Genomic DNA, 18,689 nt, shown 5'->3' on the forward strand with positions numbered 1-18,689 from the left:
AGAAACCGGTCCTAGGATGCTTGATTCCGGTCCAGGGAAGACATGGCTTGGCAGTTCGGGCTGGACTGTTCCCATGAGGCACAGGGTCAAGACTGATTTGCATATGGCCATGTCTGAACTGGGGTGGCGTAGTGGGCAAAAGAACGAGGGATTTAACCCAGATCTCTTGACTGTGGGAGAATGTCTGCATTGTCAGCATTCCGTCCATCATTTGTTTGTTGTAACGCTTTTCGCCGTAAGTGGGATTGGTATTCCCAGACGTGGGACCCGTGCTCGCTACGCCACTGGAGTCAAGCTATCCTGGCTGATGACGGCTGATAGCCAGAAACCGGTCCTAGGATGCTTCTTTCCGGTCCAGGGAAGACATGGCTTGGCAGTTCGGGCTGGACTGTTCCCATGAGGCACAGGGTCAAGACTGATTTGCATATGGCCATGTCTGAACTGGGGTGGCGTAGTGGGCAAAAGAACGATGGATTTAACGCAGATCTCTTGACTGGGGGAGAATGTCTGCATTGTCAGCATTCCGTCCATCATTTGTTTGTTGTAACGCTTTTCGCCCTAAGTGGGATGGGTATTCCCAGACGTGGGACCCGTGCTCACTACTCCACTGGAGTCAAGCTATCCTGGCTGATGATGGCTGATAGCCAGAAACCGGTCCTAGAATGCTTGATTCCGGTCCAGGGAAGACATGGCTTGGCAGTTCGGGCTGGACTGTTCCCATGAGGCACAGGGTCAAGACTGATTTGCATATGGCCATGTCTGAACTGGGGTGGCGTAGTGGGCAAAAGAACGATGGATTTAACCCAGATCTCTTGACTGGGGGAGAATGTCTGCATTGTCAGCATTCCGTCCATCATTTGTTTGTTGTAACGCTTTTCGCCCTAAGTGGGATGGGTATTCCCAGACGTGGGACCCGTGCTCACAACGCCACTGGAGTCAAGCTATCCTGGCTGATGACCGCTGATAGCCAGAAACCGGTCCTAGGATGCTTGATTCCGGTCCAGGGAAGACATGGCTTGGCAGTTCGGGCTGGACTGTTCCCATGAGGCACAGGGTCAAGACTGATTTGCATATGGCCATGTCTGAACTGGGGTGGCGTAGTGGGCAAAAGAACGATGGATTTAACCCAGATCTCTTGACTGGGGGAGAATGTCTGCATTGTCAGCATTCCGTCCATCATTTGTTTGTTGTAACGCTTTTCGCCCTAAGTGGGATGGGTATTCCCAGACGTGGGACCCGTGCTCACTACGCCACTGGAGTCAAGCTATCCTGGCTGATGACGGCTGATAGCCAGAAACCGGTCCTAGGATGCTTGATTCCGGTCCAGGGAAGACATGGCTTGGCAGTTCGGGCTGGACTGTTCCCATGAGGCACAGGGTCAAGACTGATTTGCATATGGCCATGTCTGAACTGGGGTGGCGTAGTGGGCAAAAGAACGATGGATTTAACCCAGATCTCTTGACTGGGGGAGAATGTCTGCATTGTCAGCATTCCGTCCATCATTTGTTTGTTGTAACGCTTTTCGCCCTAAGTGGGATGGGTATTCCCAGACGTGGGACCCGCACTCACTACGCCACTGGAGTCAAGCTATCCTGGCTGATGACGGCTGATAGCCAGACACCGGTCCTAGGATGCTTGATTCCGGTCCAGGGAAGACATGGCTTGGCAGTTCGGGCTGGACTGTTCCCATGAGGCACAGGGTCAAGACTGATTTGCATATGGCCATGTCTGAACTGGGGTGGCGTAGTGGGCAAAAGAACGATGGATTTAACCCAGATCTCTTGACTGGGGGAGAATGTCTGCATTGTCAGCATTCCGTCCATCATTTGTTTGTTGTAATGCTTTTCGCCCTAAGTGGGATGGGTATTCCCAGACGTGGGACCCGTGCTCACTACGCCACTGGAGTCAAGCTATCCTGGCTGATGACGGCTGATAGCCAGAAACCGGTCCTAGGATGCTTGATTCCGGTCCAGGGAAGACATGGCTTGGCAGTTCGGGCTGGACTGTTCCCATGAGGCACAGGGTCAAGACTGATTTGCATATGGCCATGTCTGAACTGGGGTGGCGTAGTGGGCAAAAGAACGAGGGATTTAACCCAGATCTCTTGACTGTGGGAGAATGTCTGCATTGTCAGCATTCCGTCCATCATTTGTTTGTTGTAACGCTTTTCGCCGTAAGTGGGATTGGTATTCCCAGACGTGGGACCCGTGCTCGCTACGCCACTGGAGTCAAGCTATCCTGGCTGATGACGGCTGATAGCCAGAAACCGGTCCTAGGATGCTTCTTTCCGGTCCAGGGAAGACATGGCTTGGCAGTTCGGGCTGGACTGTTCCCATGAGGCACAGGGTCAAGACTGATTTGCATATGGCCATGTCTGAACTGGGGTGGCGTAGTGGGCAAAAGAACGATGGATTTAACCCAGATCTCTTGACTGGGGGAGAATGTCTGCATTGTCAGCATTCCGTCCATCATTTGTTTGTTGTAACGCTTTTCGCCCTAAGTGGGATGGGTATTCCCAGACGTGGGACCCGTGCTCACTACGCCACTGGAGTCAAGCTATCCTGGCTGATGATGGCTGATAGCCAGAAACCGGTCCTAGAATGCTTGATTCCGGTCCAGGGAAGACATGGCTTGGCAGTTCGGGCTGGACTGTTCCCATGAGGCACAGGGTCAAGACTGATTTGCATATGGCCATGTCTGAACTGGGGTGGCGTAGTGGGCAAAAGAACGATGGATTTAACCCAGATCTCTTGACTGGGGGAGAATGTCTGCATTGTCAGCATTCCGTCCATCATTTGTTTGTTGTAACGCTTTTCGCCCTAAGTGGGATGGGTATTCCCAGACGTGGGACCCGTGCTCACAACGCCACTGGAGTCAAGCTATCCTGGCTGATGACCGCTGATAGCCAGAAACCGGTCCTAGGATGCTTGATTCCGGTCCAGGGAAGACATGGCTTGGCAGTTCGGGCTGGACTGTTCCCATGAGGCACAGGGTCAAGACTGATTTGCATATGGCCATGTCTGAACTGGGGTGGCGTAGTGGGCAAAAGAACGATGGATTTAACCCAGATCTCTTGACTGGGGGAGAATGTCTGCATTGTCAGCATTCCGTCCATCATTTGTTTGTTGTAACGCTTTTCGCCCTAAGTGGGATGGGTATTCCCAGACGTGGGACCCGTGCTCACTACGCCACTGGAGTCAAGCTATCCTGGCTGATGACGGCTGATAGCCAGAAACCGGTCCTAGGATGCTTGATTCCGGTCCAGGGAAGACATGGCTTGGCAGTTCGGGCTGGACTGTTCCCATGAGGCACAGGGTCAAGACTGATTTGCATATGGCCATGTCTGAATTGGGGTGGCGTAGTGGGCAAAAGAACGATGGATTTAACCCAGATCTCTTGACTGGGGGAGAATGTCTGCATTGTCAGCATTCCGTCCATCATTTGTTTGTTGTAACGCTTTTCGCCCTAAGTGGGATGGGTATTCCCAGACGTGGGACCCGTGCTCACTACGCCACTGGAGTCAAGCTATCCTGGCTGATGACGGCTGATAGCCAGACACCGGTCCTAGGATGCTTGATTCCGGTCCAGGGAAGACATGGCTTGGCAGTTCGGGCTGGACTGTTCCCATGAGGCACAGGGTCAAGACTGATTTGCATATGGCCATGTCTGAACTGGGGTGGCGTAGTGGGCAAAAGAACGATGGATTTAACCCAGATCTCTTGACTGGGGGAGAATGTCTGCATTGTCAGCATTCCGTCCATCATTTGTTTGTTGTAATGCTTTTCGCCCTAAGTGGGATGGGTATTCCCAGACGTGGGACCCGTGCTCACTACGCCACTGGAGTCAAGCTATCCTGGCTGATGACGGCTGATAGCCAGAAACCGGTCCTAGGATGCTTGATTCCGGTCCAGGGAAGACATGGCTTGGCAGTTCGGGCTGGACTGTTCCCATGAGGCACAGGGTCAAGACTGATTTGCATATGGCCATGTCTGAACTGGGGTGGCATAGTGGGCAAAAGAACGAGGGATTTAACCCAGATCTCTTGACTGTGGGAGAATGTCTGCATTGTCAGCATTCCGTCCATCATTTGTTTGTTGTAACGCTTTTCGCCGTAAGTGGGATTGGTATTCCCAGACGTGGGACCCGTGCTCGCTACGCCACTGGAGTCAAGCTATCCTGGCTGATGACGGCTGATAGCCAGAAACCGGTCCTAGGATGCTTCTTTCCGGTCCAGGGAAGACATGGCTTGGCAGTTCGGGCTGGACTGTTCCCATGAGGCACAGGGTCAAGACTGATTTGCATATGGCCATGTCTGAACTGGGGTGGCGTAGTGGGCAAAAGAACGATGGATTTAACCCAGATCTCTTGACTGGGGGAGAATGTCTGCATTGTCAGCATTCCGTCCATCATTTGTTTGTTGTAACGCTTTTCGCCCTAAGTGGGATGGGTATTCCCAGACGTGGGACCCGTGCTCACTACGCCACTGGAGTCAAGCTATCCTGGCTGATGATGGCTGATAGCCAGAAACCGGTCCTAGAATGCTTGATTCCGGTCCAGGGAAGACATGGCTTGGCTGTTCGGGCTGGACTGTTCCCATGAGGCACAGGGTCAAGACTGATTTGCATATGGTCATGTCTGAACTGGGGTGGCGTAGTGGGCAAAAGAACGATGGATTTAACCCAGATCTCTTGACTGGGGGAGAATGTCTGCATTGTCAGCATTCCGTCCATCATTTGTTTGTTGTAACGCTTTTCGCCCTAAGTGGGATGGGTATTCCCAGACGTGGGACCCGTGCTCACTACGCCACTGGAGTCAAGCTATCCTGGCTGATGACGGCTGATAGCCAGAAACCGGTCCTAGGTTGCTTGATTCCGGTCCAGGGAAGACATGGCTTGGCAGTTCGGGCTGAACTGTTCCCATGAGGCACAGGGTCAAGACTGATTTGCATATGGCCATGTCTGAACTGGGGTGGCGTAGTGGGCAAAAGAACAATGGATTTAACCCAGATCTCTTGACTGGGGGAGAAGGTCTGCATTGTCAGCATTCCGTCCATCATTTGTTTGTTGTAACGCTTTTCGCCCTCAGTGGGATGGGTATTCCCAGACGTGGGACCCGTGCTCACTACGCCACTGGAGTCAAGCTATCGTGGCTGATGATGGCTGATAGCCAGAAAACGGTCCTAGGATGATTAATTCCGGGCCAGGGAAGACATGGCTTGGCAGTTCGGGCTGGACTGTTCCCATGAGGCACAGGGTCAAGACTGATTTGCATATGGCCATGTCTGAACTGGGGTGGCGTAGTGGGCAAAAGAACGATGGATTTAACCCAGATCTCTTGACTGGGGGAGAATGTCTGCATTGTCAGCATTCCGTCCATCATTTGTTTGTTGTAATGCTTTTCGCCCTAAGTGGGATGGGTATTCCCAGACGTGGGACCCGTGTTCACTACGCCACTGGAGTCAATATATCCTGGCTGATGACGGCTGATAGCCAGAAACCGGTCCTAGGATGCTTGATTCCGGTCCAGGGAAGACATGGCTTGGCAGTTCGGGATGGACTGTTCCCATGAGGCACAGGGTCAAGACTGATTTGCATATGGCCATGTCTGAACTGGGGTGGCGTAGTGGGCAAAAGAACGATGGATTTAACCCAGATCTCTTGACTGGGGGAGAATGTCTGCATTGTCAGCATTCCGTCCATCATTTGTTTGTTGTAACGCTTTTCGCCCTAAGTGGGATGGGTATTCCCAGACGTGGGACCCGTGCTCACTACGCCACTGGAGTCAAGCTATCCTGGCTGATGACGGCTGATAGCCAGAAACCGGTCCTAGGATGCTTGATTCCGGTCCAGGGAAGACATGGCTTGGCAGTTCGGGCTGGACTGTTCCCATGAGGCACAGGGTCAAGACTGATTTGCATATGGCCATGTCTGAACTGGGGTGGCGTAGTGGGCAAAAGAACGATGGATTTAACCCAGATCTCTTGACTGGGGGAGAATGTCTGCATTGTCAGCATTCCGTCCATCATTTGTTTGTTGTAACGCTTTTCGCCCTAAGTGGGATGGGTATTCCCAGACGTGGGACCCGTGCTCACTACGCCACTGGAGTCAAGCTATCCTGGCTGATGACGGCTGATAGCCAGAAACCGGTCCTAGGTTGCTTGATTCCGGTCCAGGGAAGACATGGCTTGGCAGTTCGGGCTGAACTGTTCCTATGAGGCACAGGGTCAAGACTGATTTGCATATGGCCATGTCTGAACTGGGGTGGCGTAGTGGGCAAAAGAATGATGGATTTAACCCAGATCTCTTGACTGGGGGAGAATGTCTGCATTGTCAGCATTCCGTCCATCATTTGTTTGTTGTAACGCTTTTCGCCCTCAGTGGGATGGGTATTCCCAGACGTGGGACCCGTGCTCACTACGCCACTGGAGTCAAGCTATCGTGGCTGATGATGGCTGATAGCCAGAAAACGGTCCTAGGATGATTGATTCCGGGCCAGGGAAGACATGGCTTGGCAGTTCGGGCTGGACTGTTCCCATGAGGCACAGGGTCAAGACTGATTTGCATATGGCCATGTCTGAATTGGGGTGGCGTAGTGGGCAAAAGAACGATGGATTTAACCCAGATCTCTTGACTGGGGGAGAATGTCTGCATTGTCAGCATTCCATCCATCATTTGTTTGTTGTAATGCTTTTCGCCCTAAGTGGGATGGGTATTCCCAGACGTGGGACAAGTGCTCACTACGCCACTGGAGTCAAGCTCTCCTGGCTGATGACGGCTGATAGCCAGAAACCGGTCCTAGGATGCTTGATTCCGGTCCAGGGAAGACATGGCTTGGCAGTTCGGGCTGGACTGTTCCCATGAGGCACAGGGTCAAGACTGATTTGCATATGGCCATGTCTGAACTGGGGTGGCGTAGTGGGCAAAAGAACGATGGATTTAACCCAGATCTCTTGACTGGGGGAGAATGTCTGCATTGTCAGCATTCCGTCCATCATTTGTTTGTTGTAACGCTTTTCGCCCTCAGTGGGATGGGTATTCCCAGACGTGGGACCCGTGCTCACTACGCCACTGGAGTCAAGCTATCGTGGCTGATGATGGCTGATAGCCAGAAAACGGTCCTAGGATGATTGATTCCGGGCCAGGGAAGACATGGCTTGGCAGTTCGGGCTGGACTGTTCCCATGAGGCACAGGGTCAAGACTGATTTGCATATGGCCATGTCTGAATTGGGGTGGCGTAGTGGGCAAAAGAACGATGGATTTAACCCAGATCTCTTGACTAGGGGAGAATGTCTGCATTGTCAGCATTCCATCCATCATTTGTTTGTTGTAACGCTTTTCGCCCTAAGTGGGATGGGTATTCCCAGACGTGGGACCCGTGCTCACTACGCCACTGGAGTCAAGCTATCCTGGCTGATGACGGCTGATAGCCAGAAACCGGTCCTAGGATGCTTGATTCCGGTCCAGGGAAGACATGGCTTGGCAGTTCGGGCTGGACTGTTCCCATGAGGCACAGGGTCAAGACTGATTTGCATATGGCCATGTCTGAACTGGGGTGGCGTAGTGGGCAAAAGAACAATGGATTTAACCCAGATCTCTTGACTGGGGGAGAATGTCTGCATTGTCAGTATTCCGTCCATCATTTGTTTGTTGTAACGCTTTTCGCCCTAAGTGGGATGGGTATTCCCAGACGTGGGACCCGTGCTCACTACGCCACTGGAGTCAAGCTATCCTGGCTGATGACGGCTGATAGCCAGAAACCGGTCCTAGGATGCTTGATTCTGGTCCAGGGAAGACATGGCTTGGCAGTTCGGGCTGGACTGTTCCCATGAGGCACAGGGTCAAGACTGATTTGCATATGGCCATGTCTGAACTGGGGTGGCGTAGTGGGCAAAAGAACGATGGATTTAACCCAGATCTCTTGACTGGGGGAGAATGTCTGCATTGTCAGCATTCCGTCCATCATTTGTTTGTTGTAACGCTTTTCGCCCTAAGTGGGATGGGTATTCCCAGACGTGGGACCCGTGCTCACTACGCCACTGGAGTCAAGCTATCCTGGCTGATGACGGCTGATAGCCAGAAACCGGTCCTAGGATGCTTGATTCCGGTCCAGGGAAGACATGGCTTGGCAGTTCGGGCTGGACTGTTCCCATGAGGCACAGGGTCAAGACTGATTTGCATATGGCCATGTCTGAACTGGGGTGGCGTAGTGGGCAAAAGAACGATGGATTTAACCCAGATCTCTTGACTGGGGGAGAATGTCTGCATTGTCAGCATTCCGTCCATCATTTGTTTGTTGTAACGCTTTTCGCCCTAAGTGGGATGGGTATTCCCAGACGTGGGACCCGTGCTCACTACGCCACTGGAGTCAAGCTATCCTGGCTGATGACGGCTGATAGCCAGAAACCGGTCCTAGGATGCTTGATTCCGGTCCAGGGAAGACATGGCTTGGCAGTTCGGGCTGGACTGTTCCCATGAGGCACAGGGTCAAGACTGATTTGCATATGGCCATGTCTGAACTGGGGTGGCGTAGTGGGCAAAAGAACGATGGATTTAACCCAGATCTCTTGACTGGGGGAGAATGTCTGCATTGTCAGCATTCCGTCCATCATTTGTTTCTTGTAACGCTTTTCGCCCTAAGTGGGATGGGTATTCCCAGACGTGGGATCTGTGCTCACTACGCCACTGAAGTCAAGCTATCCTGGCTGATGACTGCTGATAGCCAGAAACCGGTCCTAGGATGCTTGATTCCGGTCCAGGGAAGACATGGCTTGGCAGTTCGGGCTGGACTGTTCCCATGAGGCACAGGGTCAAGACTGATTTGCAGATGGCCATGTCTGAACTGGGGTGGCGTAGTGGGCAAAAGAACGATGGATTTAACCCAGATCTCTTGACTGGGGGAGAATGTCTGCATTGTCAGCATTCCGTCCATCATTTGTTTGTTGTAATGTTAACAACTAGAGCACTGACCTGCACACCAACAGCGAGTACACCTGCGTCAGGTAGCTATGTGGGGCTGTGAAAATGTGTTTTCTCAATGAATTTTCCATCGGAAACTTTAGACAAGGCTACAGGTCAAACTGCTGAATGGAATTAGACCAAATTTAGCAGGGAGCAAGGTCTTGGTCCAGAAAGCGGGCTTACTTGCATCGAGTGAAAATGTAAAAGAAAGGTCTCGGGGCAATTTAATATACCGGAGCTCTGTTTCTGCAAGATAACTCTTTCACGCTGCCTCTGCCCAACATCACCACTTCGCAGCTATGCTGTTAGAAACCAGTCTGTCGGCTCGTAGCTCTCTACCTTTGCGAGCTCGTACGCTACTGTGCCTGTACCTCTGCGAACTACTTCGGTGCTGTTCCTTTGGGAGCGGACTGTTGGTAGTACTGCGTCTGTGAGTCGAGCGGACGGGCCGCAGTTGTCCCTCTGCGAGTCTGGGTGCAAACTGTTCATAACTCACACTACATAAGCATTGAAAAACCATTTTGTGATTCAGTCCATCAGCTGGCATCTGTCTGAGGCATTTCTGAAAACATATTGGAGTTCTTTCTGTGAGAGATACCCGTTTCATGCTGCCTCTCCCCAATCAGCAGGTAACGCACCCTCTTGTCACATTACCAACATACCCTCAACAACCTTCTTGGGCCCAGAAGTGTCCCTGTGCAGTTGGACAAATACATTTTTTAGTCTTGTATAGGTTTACATATGAAACATTTTATTTAAAGAAAATAACAACAAATAAAACTGAAGGGAGTATGGTGCTGTGGTCGCTGCCACAAAGTTGAGGTCACTGTCTTTCAGGACACAGGACACAGTTCCACATGTGAGATTGACTTCTGTTGAAGAGGGTTAGTGGCACCACGTGTCGCGGGCTTGTGTTGAACAGGGTTAGTGGCACCTCGTGTCACCGGCCTTGCATATGGAAATATTAAAAACAGATCGAAGGGAGTCAGGTGCTATGGTCGCTGCCACGGACTTGGGGTTACTGCCATTCAGGACTTAGGACACAGTTGCATATGTGGGATCGGCTTGTGAACAGGGTTAGTGGCACCACGTGTCGCCGGCTTGTGTTGAACTGAGTTAGTGGCACCACGTATCAAAATTTCAAATTGCGAGCTCTGTTGCCCGCAGTGTAGACTGTTGTTGAGTGTTTGTTTGTACTTGAAGATGAATTTGTTGATTGTACTAAAGGTATAACTGATATAAAAAAAGTTCTTGAAGCAAGGATACTAAAAGGATATATGTAGGTTTTAGGCCTGTGATAGTTACTTGCCTAGTGGACTCAGGATACAGTTCCACATGTGAGATTGGCTTGTGTTGAAGAAGGTTAGTGGCACCACGTGTCGCGGGCTTGTATTGAACAAGGTTAGTGGCACCACGTGCCGCCGGCCTTGCATATGGAAATACGCAAAACTGATCAAAGGGAGTATGCTGCTGTGGTCACTGCCACGGACTTAGGGTCACTTACATTCAGGACTCAGGACACAGTTACACATGTGGGATTGGCTTGTGTTGAACAGGGTTAGTTTGGCACCACGTATCGCCGGACTTGCATATGGAAATATGCCTAACTGATCAAAGGGAGTATGCAGCTGTGGTCGCTGCCACAGACTTGGGGTCACTGCCATTCAGGACTCAGGACACAGGACACAGTTCCACATGTGAGATTGACTTCTGTTGAAGAGGGTTAGTGGCACCACGTGTCGCGGGCTTGTGTTGAACAGGGTTAGTGGCACCTCGTGTCACCGGCCTTGCATATGGAAATATTAAAAACAGATCGAAGGGAGTCAGGTGCTATGGTCGCTGCCACGGACTTGGGGTCACTGCCATTCAGGACTTAGGACACAGTTGCATATGTGGGATCGGCTTGTGAACAGGGTTAGTGGCACCACGTGTCGCCGGCTTGTGTTGAACTGAGTTAGTGGCACCACGTATCAAAATTTCAAATTGCGAACTCTGTTGCCCGCAGTGTAGACTGTTGTTGAGTGTTTGTTTGTACTTGAAGATGAATTTGTTGATTGTACTAAAGGTATAACTGATATAAAAAAAGTTCTTGAAGCAAGGATACTAAAAGGATATATGTAGGTTTTAGGCCTGTGATAGTTACTTGCCTAGTGGACTCAGGATACAGTTCCACATGTGAGATTGGCTTGTGTTGAACAAGGTTAGTGGCACCACGTGCCGCCGGCCTTGCATATGGAAATACGCAAAACTGATCAAAGGGAGTATGCTGCTGTGGTCACTGCCACGGACTTAGGGTCACTTACATTCAGGACTCAGGACACAGTTACACATGTGGGATTGGCTTGTGTTGAACAGGGTTAGTTTGGCACCACGTATCGCCGGACTTGCATATGGAAATATGCCTAACTGATCAAAGGGAGTATGCTGCTGTGGTCGCTGCCACAGACTTGGGGTCACTGCCATTCAGGACTCAGGACACAGTTACACATATGGGATCGGCTTGTGTTGAACAGGGTTTGTGGCACCAAGTGTCGCGCCTTGTGTTGTACAGGGTGAGTGGCACCACGTGTCGCTGGCCTTGCATATGGAAATATGCCTAACTAATCAGAGGGAGTCTGGTGCTGTGGTCGCTGCCATGGACTTGGGGTCACTGCCATTCAGTACTCAGGACAGAGTTACACATGTGGGATCGTTCGGCTTGTGTTGAACAGGGTTAGTGGCACCATGTGTTGTGGCCTGCGTTGAATTCTGCCTGAATAAGTCCACGTGGTGATGACTTGTGGTGCAGTGAGTTAGTGGCACCTGAAGCACTCAGCGTGTGCGCACCCTGCGATGATGCATGGTCCAGGCGGGCCTCACTGGTAGCAATGTCTTTACATGCTTTGAAAGAATCTTCATAGCAGTCAAAATCTCCAAGTAATTCCATTTCAGTCCTCCAAGGTTTGAAGAGTTGGAGAAGAGCTAAATAGAAACACTCTCTCTTATCTGGGCTATCACAACTTAATTTCCTGTGATTAATCAAATTTCCTTTGGCATTCTCTAAGAAACATCCATCAGATCCAATTACAGCATATTTCACTTTCTTTATTTTCTCTGTAACATTTTTTCTAAAACTATAATGTTGCAGTATTTCATATAGACATATGTTTTCCAGGTATGGACTTCTATTTGGATAGTATGAGAGGAACAGGAATTGAGTTATCTGCAACATATTGTATGTCCATATTTGCATTCCACATCTTCAAAATTACTGGATTGTAATAATTAATGTACTTTGATTCTTCTTTTTATATTATAAGTATTTTTGGGTGATTTTCGAGTGATAGAATGCTTCACTGCTGACATAAAACTGTTCACTCTTCCTTGCGATGATTTATGGTGCACTGAGTTAGTAGTACCTTTGGCACTCAGCGTGTACGTACCCTGCGATGATGCGTTGTCCGGGATGGCCGCATTCGGAGCAATGTCTTTTGTCTATTGAATTCTGCCTCAGTAAGGCGACGTGTCGATGTCTTGTGGTGCACTGACTTAGTAGTACCTTTGGCGCTCAGCGTGTACGTACCCTGCGATGATGCGTTGTCTGGAAGGGCCGCATTTGGACCAATGTCTTTTGTCTATTGAATTTTGCCTCAGTAAGGCCACGTGTCGATGTCTTGCGGTGCGCTGAGTTAGTAGTACCTTTGGCGCTTAGTGTGTATGTACCCTGCGATGATGCGTTGTCCAGGGGGGCCGCAATCGGACCAATGTCTTTTGCCTATTGAATTCTGCCCCAGTAAGGCCACGTGGCGATGAGCTGTGGTGCACTGAGTTAGTGGCAGCTGAAGTACTCAGTGTGGGCGCATCCTGCGATCATGCATGGTCCGAGAGGGCAGCACTGCGAGCAATGTATTTTGCGTTCCGCACTGCGTCATCTGCAATCGCTACTCCATCTGAATTGTGAGGCCTGCTGTCTGCAGTGTAGATCGAAGACAGTAGTCTGTACAGACATACATCTGTGGTGCTGTGCTGCTGGTTTCGCAGGGGGCCTGTGTTGAGGAGAGCCGCGGTCATGGCGGCAGCCTCGTGGCTGGGTGAGGCCTGCCGCTCTGGCACACTCGTTGGTCTTCACAGTTCACAAGTGGACCACCCCCAGAGCCCCGGCCTATTTATTCACACTTCTACGCTGAAGAAGCGTATGTCGGACCAGCCCACTCCGGTTACCCTTATGCTTACAGGGGGGGAACGATACAGCTACATGACTGAGATCGTCCCCAGTGTTTGACGTAACATGGTTGGGTCCACTGTCCACAACACTACAAGCAACCGTGGTATTTGTGCACATGGAGAGGTGTGTGTTCTGCATACTGAGATGTGTCCAGCACATCACCGCTACCATTTGCATTGTGTGCATTGTTATTCATGGGTGAATTGCTTCCTTCACATATAGTTTGTTCACACCTGTCCCAATATTCGGCTATTGTGTGGCTGAGGGGCCATGCCTTTTTTGGAAAGTTCGCTGTCTTGTTCTGCGCTGCCTCGGTGGTAGAAGGGGGTGGTCCTGGGGGTGGTGGTGGGTGTTGTGGCGTTCTTGAGTGTCAGAGCTGCTTCATCAGTAGGTCTATGACATGTGTTTGTCTTCAGATGTGGGTCTGGGCTGGGCTCCCTTTCATACTGTATGTAGTTGTTTAATATTTAAAAAACAAGAAGACATTAAATAATAAATACAAAAAATACAAAAACAATTTTTAGGATATTAAAGTTACAAAATATCAGTTTTTTTCAAAATACTGAGAAAAACATAGGTTTTATGAACATTATAATTAGAAACTAGCATTTAAAAAACCTTTGAAATCACTGAAAAAAACATAGGTTTCAGGCACGTTATAGCTAGAAATTAGCATTTAAAACCCTTAGAAATTCACTGAAAAAACCACAGGTTTCAGGCACGTTATAGTTAGAAATTAGCATTTAAAAAACCTTAGAAATTCACTGAAAAAAACCATAGGTTTCAGGGACGTTATAGTTACTTTGACATTGGACTCATATAAAACCAAAGAAATTCACCCATTATAGTTAGTTGAGCTAACTATAACTCGCGCGCCCGCAATGCACTGGTGATGACGTCACATATTACATCACTCATGATATGGTCAGTGACATCACCCATGACATCACTGTGACATCTCAACTGACATCACTGATGACATCATCCACGTGATAGTCTGACACACACCCTCACACTCTAATATAACCTTTAAAATACGTACTCTAAAATACAGACTACCATTTTCGAAACCATAGACACACCAATAGCAGATACTAGATACCCATCCACTGATTCCTATCTATATATTGTGAGCTAGACATACACTCATACAGTCACTCATACATGCTGTCACTCATCATTACATCAGTGTAATATCCACTCATACACATATACATACATTCACACAGTGCTATTGAGCCATAGAGTTACTCACACATCTACTCAGTAATGCCAAAAATCATTCACACACCCATGTACTCACTTATGCAGATATATACACTCCACCTGACTTATTTATACACACACCACCTCCCTTATTTATATGGATGCTAACATATACTTACTCTCTTATACAATCACTAATACAAGTACACATTCATGTATGTAGACACTCTTGCAATCACTCTCTCTCATGTATAGTCAATTACACACCCCAACATTCACATATACTGTCTAAAAACATATATATTTACTCACATATAGACAACTGAGACATCAATTCACTAATCAACACACCTGTACACACAGTCAGCTACCCATACAGCCCTTCCGAGATGCACTTCTGAATCTATACAGCCAGTGAATCAGCCATTCAGACATGTATGCACAGTCAGACACCCCCCACTCACCCACATAGACACTCAAACTCCCATACAGATACTCATACAATCAATCAGTAACCCATATAGACACTGATGTAGCAACTCACCAACCCATGCACCTGCTTACACGCCAACTTAAAGACTAATACCGACATTCACACAGTTTAGTCACTAACCCATGCATTCAGTAACATATGTTCAATCAGTGACTTATACAGTCAGTCATGCATGTACTAAATAATCCATTCAGGCACTTCTACATCCACTCATTCTTCAATAGACCTTGGCATAGATATATATGAAAAATATTTAAACTTTACAGAAACACACATTCACTGGATGATGTCATCAGTGATGTCATCAGTGATGTCATTTGAGATGTCATCAGTGATGTCATGAGTGATGTAATATGTGACGTCATCACCAGTGCATTGCGGGCGCGTGAGTTATAGTTAGCTCAACTAACTATAATGGGCGAATTTCTATGATTTTATATGAGTCCAATGTCCAAGTAACTATAACGTCCCTGAAACCTATTTTTTTTTCAGTGAATTTCTAAGGTTTTTTAAATGCTAATTTCTAACTATAACGTGCCTGAAACCTATGATTTTTTCAATGAATATATATATATATATATATATATATATATATATATATATATATATATATATAATCTCCAACTGTCAAATACCGAAGTTCAAGCCCTTTGAGGGGTGGCGCGAAGCCGGTGGAGAAAACCGGCAATCCAATATTCCACAAAACGGAGTTCCATTCGCGCTCGTGGACCAAAAACACCAAATTTACCAAAGTAAAGTAACCATGAGGGGGTTTATTAACTCCATAAACCCGCCGTGACGCGTTTCACCCGTAGAACGGGCTTGTTCTACGTTTGAAACGCGTCACGGCAGGTTTATGGAGTTAATAAACCCCCTCATGGTTACTTTACTTTGGTAAATTTGGTGTTTTTGGTCCACGAGCGCGAATGGAACTCCGTTTTGTGGAATATATATATATATATATATATATCAATCGTTATAGGTAGGGCCTAGTTTCCATAGGAAACCCATTTTATGACTTGCCTATAACTTTGGTGCTCTTTGACCAATCTTCATGATGTCTTCCAAAAATAGTGTCAAGGTAGGTTTGAGTTGTCATGGAAAGTTTGGGGGTGATCTGTGCAGACCGAGAATTCGGGGTGCAAAATAAGAGTGCTTTTGAAATGTTAACCCCCTTAGGAACCTTAAGCCACACCTACAGCCCGACCTGCTAAGCGGACTTACACCAAATTTGGCAGGGAGGTAGATGTTGGTAGATGTTGGTTCAAGGAAGTGCCTTTTGCCTATTTGGTGTAAATCTGTTCAGTAGTTTTTGAGAATTTTAAACGGAATATTTTAGTGATATCTCTGACCGCGGATATTTGATGGTGGTTTCGGGATTTATTGTGAATGCATGCATCAACGGGAATGCTCTGATTGGCTGAATGGAACCTGAGCAGAAAGTTTCTGTCACCGATTTATTGATCAGGAACGGTTCCCAGGGCTAAAAAATACTGAAGAAGCTAACATAAGGGGTCAGAGTAGAGGTACTCTGACACTATGTTTGAGAAATGGGGGTGTTAGTGAAACAAGTTATGTGTCCAGAATTGATTTTTTTAATCACACGTGATATTCGCAATGAGGCCGCAACTGCCAGCACGGCCCCCACGGGGATGTACCGGGGACATCACGACTATCGCAGCGACACCGCGAATATTGGTGAAAATATATATATTTGTATACACTAGCCAGTGACTGTCACACATTTATGCACCTACTCACATATTCACTCAGACACTTATACACCCGTTCACATACCCACTCACACACTTATATATTCAGTCATATATCCACTCAGATACTGATCTACGCACTGTCATACCCATTCAGGTACTCATGCACGCACTTACAGACTCACTTGGATAGTGACGCACCCATGTACAGACCCACTCATACTCTCAATTACAGACCCAGTGTGAGACTTTTGCTTTCACTGACACACTCACTGAAAGACAGGCCCACTCAGACACTTATGCACCAACTCATAGATCCAGTCACAAGCTCATTTACTCATTTGCATATGCAGTCAGAGACTCATACACCCACTCACAGACCTATTCAGACACTCATGCACCCTCTCAGGGACCCACTCAGACACTCACACACCCTGTCAGAGACTCATTTAGACATTCATGCATCAAATCATAGACTCACTGAGTGACTTAGGATTCCACTCACATACCCACTGAGACATTGATTGACTCAGTCACAGATCCAGTCCGCCAATCACGTACTGACTCACAGAGCCACTGGGAGGCTTATACTTTCACTCATACATTCACTGATAGAGAGATGCACTCAGAGGATTATGCAGCCAGTGACACACTTACTGAAAGACTCACGAGTCTACTCTGATATCCTCTCAGAGACTTATGCATGCACTTACATAGCCAAGTCAATCATTAATACAGACTGTTATTGAGATATTGATAAATGTTTTTATAGCATTAATTAGATAGGGATTTATCTAGTGCGATGGTTAGAATTAGTAAGATTATTATAATTTTTTAATGTGGTGGCTATTGAATTCCTGCTTTTGCTTTGCATTTTTGCAACGTATCCGCGATGATCGCTGGTACCGGCATCATCGCGGTCTCCAGCGTGACCTCGAAATCAGAAAAAGGTTTTAGAGAAGGTTTTTGTAGAAGCTCTCTAGAAAAAACATGATTTTATAGAATACTGTAAGAAACCCCTAGTGTGTAAAATACTGTAATGTGTGTGGATATCTGTGTTTTAGACTTTATGGAAAAGAAGTGATCATCACGATTAACGACGTGATCGCGACATCCCGAATAACCATGAAAATAGAAAATAGGTATGAAAGATGGTTTTTAAAGAAACTTAGTACAAAAATATGAGTTTAAAAATGCTTTGTAAAATGCATGTATATAGTAATATGTGTATTGAAATGTTAAGAATATTTTTTGATATTATTTTTGAATCTGTTGGTGGTCATTGAATGTCTGCTTTTGCTTTCCATTTTCACAATGCCATCAAGAAGATTGTCAAAAACTGGGGGGAAAAAAGTTTGGATAAAAACTTCACAATATTTCGGGTACTAGGTTGGTTCTGACAAGAGCCATTGCGTTGGTTGTCTGTATATGGCTGCTACACATAAGACCAAATGCAGAGTTTCATGTTACTTAGAAACAACCTGTTGCCTTCATCTGTAAAGTGCACTCCATCATTTCTATAAATTCCATGCATGTCAAAACGCAGATTTTTGTTATAGATACAGCCCATGTGATGGTCTCTGAGGAATGCAGAAACTGTTTTATTAACATGTTTCCTGGCTTTGTTAATCTGTGGACAGAATTTCTGTTTTTGGCATATATTAGATTACACGTAGACAGTGTGAGGATTAAGCTACATCAGTTTCGCAAAGGTTTCTTTTATAAGGATTTCCAGCCCTACCACAGTCAATCTGCCTAGCTCATTGCCACAACAGTGCACAATCATGAGGGGAGAAGTTTGAGAATCCACAATGGATTTAACCAAAGCCAGCAACTGATGAAACTTTAACCCTCTCTGGCCAAACCAAGTAATCTGAACATTTGACAAACCCAATTCCTTGTCAAGGCCTCTCTTTTTTTTGCAGCCTCATATATATATGTATATGTATATATATATATATATATATAAATTCACTGAAAAAACCATAGGTTTCACACATGTTATAGTTAGCTGGACATTTCACTCGTAAAAAACCATTGAAATTACCCCGTTATAGTTAGTTCAGCTAAATATAATTCGCGCGACCGCAATCCACTGGTGATGACATCTCAAATG

This window comes from Triturus cristatus, chromosome 3_1 (assembly GCF_964204655.1).
Source record: "Triturus cristatus chromosome 3_1, aTriCri1.1, whole genome shotgun sequence".
NCBI classification, from domain to species: Eukaryota; Metazoa; Chordata; class Amphibia; order Caudata; family Salamandridae; genus Triturus; species Triturus cristatus.